At 32.8% G+C, this 12,104-nt stretch overlaps 1 long non-coding RNA gene across 1 annotated transcript; it reads right to left on the bottom strand.

Annotated features, from left to right (window-relative positions):
• Positions 1–1,890: 1,890 nt before the first annotated feature.
• LOC136212051 (uncharacterized) lies at positions 1,891–4,713 on the bottom strand. The gene is made up of 2 exons (XR_010679279.1): positions 4,352–4,713; positions 1,891–2,346 (listed from the first exon to the last, which is right to left on the bottom strand). It is a non-coding gene; the product is annotated as an uncharacterized lncRNA (long non-coding RNA).
• Positions 4,714–12,104: the final 7,391 nt, after the last annotated feature.

Here is a 12,104-nt window from a genome sequence, read left to right as displayed (position 1 = left end):
CCTGACTTGCTCAGAGCTCTCGGCCAATCAAATTTGAGTATCTTCTGTCCTCGGTCAGCTTTTGGTCAGCTCGGCAGAGTGTCTCTCCATTTATGGTAATGTCAACCAGACAGCATATTGTGTCGTCTGAACTTTACCCAAAGTGGAAACACTTTGTCTGGAAGTTTTCCTTAGCCAGCTGCTGTCTTGTACGCTTTGTCGAATCAACTCAGCAGCTTCATTCCGAAGTTGTTCCCTGAAGGTCTTCTAGATCCTTCTTCCGCTGAGTTGCGTTTTGTCCATAACGACAACGTTTTGACATTCGCGGACCGAGTTGTCTTGAATCATTTGACTTGGGCTTTGACTCTTATATTGGGCTTGGGCCTTTTAATTTTGTGTCTTATAAACAATTTAACTCAACATTGAACAAACACATTAGTAGAATAAATCAAAGCATTTTAAACTTAGTGTGTTTAGAATATGTTTTTAATTATACTTAAACAATTTTGTCAAATCAAAATTATGTGGAAAGGTGTTTCAACAGTATTTGCGTGGGTTATGGATTGGAGAGTGAAATGAGATGAAGAAGGGGCTCTAGAAACGGAAAAGGATGAACTAAGTAAAAATATGATTCAAGAAATGAAAAAATAATTCATGGATGGACTGTATAAATAAATAATATTTATTTTTATTTATCAGAATAATATTGGATATTCAACTTATATTTTAATGAGTAAATTATAAAACATGCCCAATTGAGAGACCCATTCACATATTTAGACCTATTAAAATATTTTTTACTAAATTAGACACTTTCAAAGTTAACTTTCCAAAAATACCCCTAATATATATACTATTATAGATACCCATTTTGTCCAGGGTAAATTTTCATTTTTTTTATAAATTTATCATTTTAACCAATTTATTTTATAAATATTTAGAGTAATTTATTTACTAGATATACCGATGTTTTACTATATTTAGTACTTATATTGTTTTTAATTATATATTCGTATAATTCGTAAAATCAGTTAAATATTTATATGGTAAAGATTCAATCAATTAATTAGAATATTAGTTATTAGTTTAAAAGATATTACCTATGTCTTTAATTAAATATGTTTGAAATAATATTGTATTTTATTTTATAGAGTTATATTAAGTAATTAGAAACAATAAACCTCCATGCTAATTGACGTGTGTGCGTTTGAAAGAACGTAATTAACTTGTTCATAGGATTAAGCTGAAAAAGAAAAAATAAAAATAAAAAAAATTTATTAATAAGTTTTTTATTTTTTATAGGGTTAATGTGCAAAAATACCCCTAACGTTTTGGGTCAGGAGCAATTTTACCCCTAACGTCTAAAATGGTGCAATTTTACCCCTAACGTTGGAAGCCAAGAGCATTTTTACCCCTAACGTTAATAAATTGGGTCAATTTGAGAAATAATTTATCAAATTGTCTTTTCGGTCATGAATCTTGTTATCTACACTTCATATGTGTGTCATTTTATCAGTAACAAATCACAAATATTTGTTGGGATGTGAAAAAAATAAAAAAATATGTCTTTTTGTACGGATTAGACAAAAAAAAATTCAAAAAATCCACCGAATTTATGAATATTAATCTTAAATTCTATTATTGAATTATAAAAAACATGAAATCTTTTTTTAGAACGAATTATTATGCAATTGGTGCAGAATAATGAATAAAAATATCTGTGTTTTATAATAGTGTCTGAAATTGACCCAATTTATCAACGTTAGGGGTAAAATTGTTCTTGATTTCCAACGTTAGAGGTAAAATTGCACCATTTTAAACGTTAAGGGTAAAATTGCTCCTGGTCCAAAACGTTAGAGGTATTTTTGCACCTTAGCCCTTTTTTATAATTAATGGCCAAAGGACCCAGTATTAAGAGACCCAACATGATAAGCCCATTCCTCAGCCAAATACAAACAACCAAACAATACAACAAAATACAGAATAAAAATTTTATCAAAAAATACAGAATATAAAATATAAAATATACAATCCTGATGGTCTACAAACTGAGTTTGTTGGCTCTCTATTTAGAGAGCGCCACGCCACAATGCTTGGGAAGCAGGCACCAAGTCTGTCTCTATTTAGAGAGCAAAAACATACAGCAAAGGGGGACTTTTCTCGGAAAAAAAAAACTTCGTGGTCTCATTTCTTGATCTTCACTTCTTCAAAAGGGGCAAGAGGAGTTGGGTTTCCGAAAACGGACTTTTCTCTGGCTGGAAATATAGAGCACTTTTCTGCTCCCTTCACCTCTTCACAACTTCTTCATTGGTACCTTCCTATTTTTCTTCTTCATCTTTACTTCTTAAATCTGTAAACTTCAAAACCCTGTCAAACGAAGGCATTTTTAACATCAATAAGCAAGGCCAGTAATAACGAATGGGAGAATTCAACCAGATTTATCAAATAGAAAACAATATCAGCAATAACCAGGCAGAGAATCCAACAGGATTCATCAAATAGAAAAAAAAAGCTGGGAACACAAGTGGTTTTTGAGTAAAAAAAGGTAGGGATGGGCACGATTCGGTTAACCGGTCTATTAGGTAAAAAAATTAACCGAACCATTATCAACGGTTTTTTAACCATCCAAACCGAAACCGGTCCATATCAATCGGTTAACCATTAATTTCGGTTAGGTTTTTCGGTTAGGTTTTTAACCAATTATCACCAGTAACCAAAAATCAACGGTTAACCATGATTTTTACCCAAACCTAAAATTTTAAACAATATTAAAATACACATTTCAAAAATTAAAACGAAACGAATTCATATAAAAGTTCAAATTCAAACATAAGTACCGAACTAAAAAACAATCCATCAAATTTACATTTAAAACATAAAGAAATGTAAATAATATTTCGTGAAAATGCTTATTACAACATTAATCCATCAAGTTTACATTCAAGTATAATCTATGTTATATATTTATATTAGTATAGGTTATAATATATGTTAAAGACTTTTTTTTAATCTTATAATCTATGTTATATAATATATGTTATATAATTATATATTAAAAAAAAAAAAAAGGGCGACCCGCATTACGCGTCCCCGCTGAGCGAGGGTCCAGGGAGGGGTCCCACCACAAGGGTGTATTGGGGGCAAGCCTTCCCTTGCCAATTTAATTGGCAAGAGGCCGCTCCTAAGACTCGAACCCGTGACCTCTGGTCACACGGCAACAACGTTTTACCGTTGCGCCAAGGCTCGCCCTCTATATAATTATATATTAATTTTTTTTAAAAAAAAAATTAGTTATATTTATTAAACGGTTCGGTTACCCGTTAACCGCGGTTTGTGAAACTCTAACCCGAAACCGAAACCGAAACCGGTACCTATATATTTTTTTAACCATTAAGAAAACCACCGGTTCGGTTAACCATTTTTTTCAGTTCGGATTACTGGTTTTCGGTTCGGTTCGGTTACCGGTTTGATCGGTTTTGTTGCCCACCCCTAAAAAAAAAGGGTCACAGACAAAAGAAACAAGAAAGGGACTTCGTTTGTTCCCTTGTCTTTTATATACAAATCTAAGTCTCTGTAACAATTAGTTCATTACCTATCACTAAAAAAGACAAAGTGTAGGGGACTTTTGGGGAGTTCCTATGCTATTAGGGACAAACTGAATTTTCTCTTTTAGGAGGACTGTAAATGAATGGAAGGATATGCTATATTCTTTCACATCATTTAAAGTCCAACTGTGCATTTTAAGCATTATTAATGAAAGCATGAATAAATGGAAACATTTGGCTGGTTCCTAAACTCTCAGGCAATCAAAGATATAATCCTTAACCTGAATCCGCTGGAATTCTCTCCATAGAATATGTTTGATTGGTGTTTAATGTAGACATCAGCGCATTTAACAGTAATCTAAAAGCTCTATTTTCATGATTGTTTCAGAAATAAAATTAGAAAAGAAACAATAACTTGAAAGTGCATTTGTTAGTCGATTCAGCAAGCACCTTAATGTTGAATATTCATTATTTTTTAAAACTCCATATCTAGAGATCATCTATTTGACAACAAGGGCAAACCATGTGTTATATATTGAATGACACCATTTCGCACAAGAAATAAAACATTAATATAGCTTCAGGGAATTTCCCAAATTTCATAAACCTGACATAAAACCCAATCAAACAGTGAACCATATTAACCTCGTTAGCATTGTTCAAACTAAACTAACAAAAATCAACCCAAACAGCAAACCCAAAAAGTAAAACCAAAGAAACTCAAATAGAAGCTTTTACCACAAATCAGCAAATGCAATTGACTTATCAAACAAAAACTGGAGAATTAGAAAAACAGAGGAAAATCATACGAACAGATCGAAACATACCTAAGGGGAATCCGGTACTTGTTTCGGTTCTGAACAATCACCCCGTCCACCCTTTCACTTCATGATTCCTTTGAGTTCCGGCGTTGCTGTCTCCTTTCCTCATTCCGGATTTGACGTCGTCGTCCGGTTATAGATATAGCATAATCGCTAGTCTAGAGGAGAGGGGTCGTCGGAATAGAAACATGTCGATGACAGTAAACGATCTAACCACTGTCGAGAGAGACTCGTCGCCATCGAGAACAAATCGCCGTTGAGGGAGGTGGCTGGAATGAGGGAAAGAACCCTAAGGTTTCGTTTTATTCGAGAGAGGAAAAGGAGATTCATAGCTTGAGTGTTAAGAGATGTTACCGTCTTTTGGTATTCTGTTGGCACAGGATAAGGATAAAGGTTGAGATAAGTATAAGGATAAAGGTTGAGATAAGTATAAGAATAAATGATTGGGATAAGGGTAAGAATATGATAGTTGAGAATTATTATTCAATGTTTGGCATGTGGGATAGGAATGAGGATAAAATAATACATTTTACTATTTTAACCTTATTTAAACTACATAACATTAATTTGAAGGATAAGATGAACTTTTCCATCCTATTAAAATCGCAGCAGCTTATCCCACCTCCTTATATCACCCCCCTCCCGGATATAGGATTTGAGGGATAAGAAGCTTATCCCCCATCCGTCTCACTCTTCTATCTCCCAAACAAACACGGGATAACTTATCTCGTCTTTTTTTTATCCTTATCCCACTTTCTATATCCCTCCTAACAAACACCCTCTTAGGATAAAAGATTTGGAAAATGGATTTGGATCAAGTTAGTTGATTGGGCCTTAATTATACTTAGCCCGAATTTATCCATACATCTCCCCTTTTTTTTAAGTTATTTATTTATTTATAAAAAAAATAATTAATAAAACTAGCATTTACCAAAAATAAAATTTCTTGCTACTTAAAATATAAATAATTACCTTTGATGCTATAAAGACAACGACAAACTTTACGTAAATAAATTATCAATTTGTCATTTTTAATTATAAATACAATAAATTTTAAAAAACATTCTCTCTATTTATATAAGTTTGTCCAATTTATACATCTATGTGATAGTGGTATGAATTCGGTCAAAATAAAATTAATTTTAATAAAACGGTTCATTTTATACGTCTATGCTATAGGGGTTTGAAATCGATCTAAAATAAAGTTACTTTAAATGAAACGATCCAAATCCATACGTCTATGTTATAGGGGTATGGAATCGGCAAAATATAATTAATTTAAAGAAACCGACTCAATTCATACATCTATGTCATAGGGGTATGAAAGGCGGTCAAAATCAAACTAGCCAAAATAAAACGATTTACTTTATACGCCTATGTCATAGGGGTGTGAAGTCGGTCAAAAATAAAATTAATTAAAATAACACAAACGGCTTAATTTATACGTCTATGCTATAGGGGTATGAAAGCGGTCAAAATAAAAATAAATAAATAATTTAAAACGGTTCAATTCGTACGTCTATGCTATAGGAGTACGGAATACACCAAAATAAATTTAATTAAAATAAAACGGTCTAATTTGTACGTCTATGTCATAGGGGTATGAAATAGATCAAAAAAATAAAATTAATCGAGACGAACGACTTAATTCATACACCTATGTCATAGGGATATGAAAAACGGTCAAAATAAAATTTATTGAAATCAAACAGATCAATTCATACGTCTATGTTATAGGGGTATGGAATCGATCAAAAACAAAATGAATATAAATTAATCGGCTCAATTCATATGTCTATGCTATAGGGGGTATGAAAGCGGTCACAATCAAGTTAATCGAAATGAAACGACTCAATTCCTACGCCTATGTCATAGGAGTATGGAAAACAGTCAAAATAAAGTTAATTAAACTAAAACGGCTCAATTCATACACCTATGCTATAGGGGTATGAATTCAGTTGAATTAAATTGTCCAAACTTATACTCCTTTATTATAAAAAAAATACATAAACTAAAGGGAAATTAATCAAATAAATCAAGTAAGTTTAATATAAAAAAATCACATCTTTTAGTACCAATTTTGGGCGGGGTAGGGTGATTACTCGAAGTTTTCTTCCCTACACGTAACCGACAAACGAACTTGAAATCTTTATTTCGCAGACCTTCTTGTCCATTAGAATTCACCTAATTTTGGTGTCCAATCACACCTTAATTTTGATTGGTAGCGACTCTAAAAAATAGTTAAAAAACGTAAAAAAAACTATTAATTAACCAAAAACTTTAACGCCCGGCGTCCGCGCCCGGAGAATTCCGGTTGCGACAACTATCACTTAACATATTTTATGTGGAACATAATTTGTGCGGAGACAACTACAGAGCGATTTTTGTGTGATTTTTACTGCGTTTTTCTGCAATTTTAGTGCAATTTTTACTGCGATCCAATGATAAAGGTCGGAAAGAAGGTATAAAAGAAACATGAAAATAAACGAAATTCATTGCTTATTCATTTTGGTTTCAGCTTGTGTTGATGAAGGCGAGGAGTAATGCTAATTCACTTGTTAGCTAGTATTTGATGATCGAATCTATATTTCTCTCATAACGCTACACTAGGAGTTGAAAAATAGACGAAATTCTGTATTCTTTTCTCAGATGTAAGATTTTTGATAAAAATGTTATAGGATTAATACATCCAGAGCATCTGTATTTGGCCAAAAAAACTGATTCACTTTATGAATTTACGGCATGTCTCGTTAGACCTCTGAATAAATTTGCTTAAACTGATATATTTGCCACCTGAATTTGTTTAAAGTTTCCTATTCATCTTCTAAACTTGTTTATAGTGTTAGTCCACTAAATTTGTTTGGGTAAATTACACCCATGGCCACTGAACTTTATCCATGTTAACATTGTGGTCACTGAACTTCAATTTTTAACGGTATGACCACTAAACTTTACACTTTTTAATACCGGTAGCCATTCAACTTTAACCAAGTCCTCAAAATGACCATTAACGATCTCAAAATGAAAATATTCAAGAATTAAAATTGTTAAGAACGATATTTACCATGAAACCACATTTTTCATTTTCCAAAATCACATTTTTTGGAGCTTTCTCTCTCTAAAAATTCACTCTCTCTCCTAACCAAACAACGTCTAAATGACCCCGAAACGAAAATTTTCAAGAATTAAAGTTCCTTAGAATATCATTAAATCTTTGATTTTTTTATTTCAGACCGTTAGCAGTCATTTTGAGGCGTGGAGTGGTCACCGATGTTAAAAAGTGTAAAGTTCAGTGGCCACAATGTTATATGGGTAAAGTTCAGTTGCCATGGGTGTAATTTATCCAAATTTGTTTAAAGCAATATATATATATATATATATATATATATATATTAATTTGTCTACATCTTCTCTTGCTCTGTCACGTGGACTATTGGACTTAAGACAGATTAATCATGTCACTTCAAGCCACCTTCTTAGCGAGCTTCGTTCAGCGATACGCCAATGACCTAGTCCACGCATTTGCATTGTCTTCTCGTTCTAACACTTGTCCCACGTTTAATGAAGATGTAATGAGTTTTATTCCTTCCATTTTGTTAAATGCTTGCTCTTTGGTGGCTCATTAATATAATTTCCTTTTAAAAAAAACTCATACTAGAAACGAGAATTAACAAAAACAAATAAATCAGAACAATAGGATAAATAGATATCTCAACAAGGGGAGTGCTCGTAAACGGCTCGTGTGTAAGTGCGATCTATACTTCAATCCTGCATTCCCACAGCCTAAGCTGCCTTTTCTCCATCGGCTCTGTGATGTGAAGCTAAGGAGTAAACTATCTTAGGTAAGAAATTTTCTTCTGATAATGCAGATATGAGAAATGATGATATACCGGCTGAATATAGGCCTCGGAAGAACTGTATAATATGCTTCAGGTTTAACTTAGCAATGGCAACGGATTCAAACGTGACGATTTTGATCTTTAAAAGGGCGTATATCTCAATGAAAATTCAAGTTGAGAGCTTAAACTTTGTGTTCGTTTAATTTATCAATTGCAACAGATTCAAGTGTGACGATTTTGATCTTTAAATGGTATATTTCGATGAAAATTCAAGGTGAGAGCTAGAATTTCGTGTTCATTGTGTGACGAAATCGACGAATATGTCTAAATTAGTAAAATCAAGTCTTTTATTTCTTTTATCCAATTTTTCTTTCTCAAATCTAATTAGGTTTGATAGGTGCAATTGGTTATTGTCTAATCATGGTGTCATTATTCTTAATCAAAGTCGGAATTCGTTTTCCGACATAGAGAGAGGGGGTGAACGGGTCTGATGCATCTCTGGCTGTCGAAATCTATTAGACAATAGTTCGGCCTATCGATTGGGAGTGCTAGTGCACCCCCAAATTTGACGAACTAGATCCCTAATTTGATATACAACCGTGACTGAGTGGATTTGTTAAATTCTGGCATGAAAACACGATTTACAAAGATATAACACGATTTATAAGGATAATTTAGTTGACATGATTATCAATTTGTGTTTTTTACTCATAGTTGTTAGATTCGGATCGGACTGATTGAGTCAATTTCGGTTCAATCGGAACCGGTCATATTTTTGGGTTGGAGGATGTTCAGTTTTTTTTTTACCTTTATAAACTGGTCAAAACTGTTTAAACCGGTTGAGTTAATCTTGAAACGGTTGACCCAATTTCATTTGAGTGGTTTAATCCAGTTAGATTCACTTATATGTGTTTTTTTTTTTTTTTTTGTAAATTTACATACAAATTCATATTTAAAAAATTATCTAGAGTTACATCAAGTTTTAATTTCCCATTATGTCAAACTAATAAAATCATTACTTTTAATCTATTTTAAGAATTTGAGTTTATAAATTATGGGTCTGGATATTTTATCTAGGGTTTAGGATTTATAAACTGAAGTTTAGAAATTTTAAATTAGAGTGTAAAAATATACTTAACTTATTATATATGCAAAATAATGACATATTCAGAATAAAATTTGATAATATGATTTAGTCATAATTTTAAATTTAAGGCTTAATACCCTCCCAACCCCCTCAAGTTGGCCCAATACTGCAACTGACCCCCGTATGTATACTTTTAACAAGTAATCCCCTCAACTTGCTTATTTGGAACAAATAATCCCTCAAATAGCTCAATTGGAACAACTAACTCCTTAAGTTGCTTATTTAGAACAAATAACCCCTAAACCTAAAAAAACATTTAACATAATATTAAATCAGAAATAAAAGATTTCAAATTATCGGTTGCTACATCTAACTAATCTAGTGATACATTAAGTAAAGGGCAAAAAAACTCCCGAAATAACCTATTTGAGGGGTTATTTGTTTGAAATAAGCAAGTTGGGGGGTTATCTGTTAAAAGTGTAAGTACGGAGGGTCAATTGCAGTATTGGGCCAACTTGAGGGGGCTAGAAAGATATTAAGCCTAAATTTAATTATGATATTTATGTAGAAACCTTTTTTTTTTTTTTGGGAAAAGGTACGAGGATCAAATCTGATCTTAATGTTTTTAAATAAGTGTCAATATAGCCCTAACTATGAAATGTTGCAAATTTAACTTAAATGTTTTCAAGCAGGATAAATTTTAATTGGTTTGACCATTATTTCATATTTTAAAAACTTAAAATAAAGAAAAAATATATATATAAAAACATACTTTTAAAATTTAAAGTGACAAATAATATAAAACTTAGGCCTAATGCTCCTCCAGCCTCCTTTCTCACCCGCTTAACTTGTCCAAATTGGTCATTTTACCACTCCTCAACTTATCGAATGTCCTATTTACCCCTCTTAACTCCATAAAAGTGGTATTTCACACCTCTTATGATCATATTTACCCCCATTAACTCCATAAAAGTAGTATTTCTTACCCCTTTATAGTGCAAAATTAATAGGACTTATTCAAATGAGTTTGAAAATATTTTATTTAATATCAACTTTTTTATTTTGTTTTAATTTGATAATTATATTGATCCTTCATGCGTTTATTACAATAATATTTTGGGAAAGTAAATAGTCTTATGGTTTTTGGGAAAGTATCAATTTAGGTTCCACGTATAAAATAGCACCAATATAGATTTAACGTTTAAAAAATGATATTAATTTAGGCCTCGATAACGGATTGCAATGGGTGAGAAATACCACTTTTGTGGAGTTAAGGGGGTAAATAGAACATTCTATGAGTTGGGGGGTTAATGGACAAGTCGAGGGGGTGAAAAATACTACTTTTATGGAGTTATGGGGTAAATAGGAGATTTCATGAGTTGGAGTGGTAAAATGACCAATTTGGACAAGTTAAGAAGGCTGGGAGAGCATTCGGCCTAAAACTTATTATGAAACGGATAGATTTTGAGTAAATTAAAATCATAATAAGGTGTAAAAATACTCCTAACATTTATAGCCAAGAGCAATTTTACCTCTAACGTCTAAAATGATGCAATTTTACCCCTAACGTTGGCAGTTAAGAGTAATTTTACTCCTAACGTTGTCAAGTTTGGTTAATTTTAGAAATAATTCATCAAATTGTCTTCTCGGTCATTAATCTTGTCATCTACACTTCATGTGTGAGTCATTTTATCACTCATTAGTGACATGTCATAAACATATGATTAGACGTGAAAAAAAATTAAAAAATATATTGTCTATTTTATGAGTTGGATAAAAAAAATTTCAAAATATTTCGTTGAATTAATAAATATTAACCTCCATTTTCTATTATTAAATCACAGAAACAAATTGATACGAAATTGGTGCAGAATAAGAAACAAAATATCTGCATTTACAATAATATATAAAATTGACCCAGCTTGCCACCATTTTAAACGTCAGGATAAAATTGGTCCTAACTTAGGGTATTTTTGTATCTTATCCCTAACTATGATTATAATAGGGTTGTTTATAAAAAATTATTGACTATCTAAATTATAGAGTCAAAATTAATTAGTCCATCATTCTTCTCAAATTAGCAATCGGATCTCTAAACTTTGCAATCGGAGTAGGCTTTGTAAGAGTTGGGTGCCCGTCTTACCGTAAGTTGGAGATGTGGCCACCTTCGAACTACTTCTATCTTCCCCAGGCGGAAAGTATGCTTCTCGGAACTGATTCGATCTTACCCGGGACCCTTAATTGCCTATTCGATAAGCTTTTTTTCTATCTGTAATCCGCCATATAATAGCATACCCGAGCAGCCCCTTTTAGCGTTCCGCAATATCCATCTTCTAGTCAGCCTCCTGTTTAAGGAAGTAAGTCCGTCCCATCCAACAAATAACACTTATATCTATCTCGCATCCTCTGCCCGCCTTTCTTTTGGCTATGCAACTATAGCACGTCCGGATGTCATCCATATTTCCAATTTGACCACCAAGGTTAGTGTGCAGAGGGTATTGGAGTGTATGGCTAACAAACCTTTCGAAATCCCGGATTTACTTTTGAAACCCAGCTGAAAGATGAGAATCCATTACCATGATCGAGAGCAGGTTCGGGCCCATCTCGCTCACAGCTTGTTATGGCGAGACAAGACAATCAAAAGTAATATATATATATATATATATTTAGGGCAACCTGCAAAATATGATCTGCCTAAGCACTAAGAGAGACATCATGTGCAGGAGTGAACAATCAACCATGAGGCAAGGTACCCTTTTTTTAAGATACCGAAAGATCCGCTTCGCTAGTTAAAAGCGAGTGGTCTTATTCTACTTCTACAGGCTAGGGATTA

This window comes from Euphorbia lathyris, chromosome 1 (assembly GCF_963576675.1).
Source record: "Euphorbia lathyris chromosome 1, ddEupLath1.1, whole genome shotgun sequence".
NCBI classification, from domain to species: domain Eukaryota; kingdom Viridiplantae; phylum Streptophyta; class Magnoliopsida; order Malpighiales; family Euphorbiaceae; genus Euphorbia; species Euphorbia lathyris.
The sequence above is the reverse complement of the archived record's forward strand: the minus strand, read 5'-3'. Positions and strand labels throughout refer to the sequence as shown.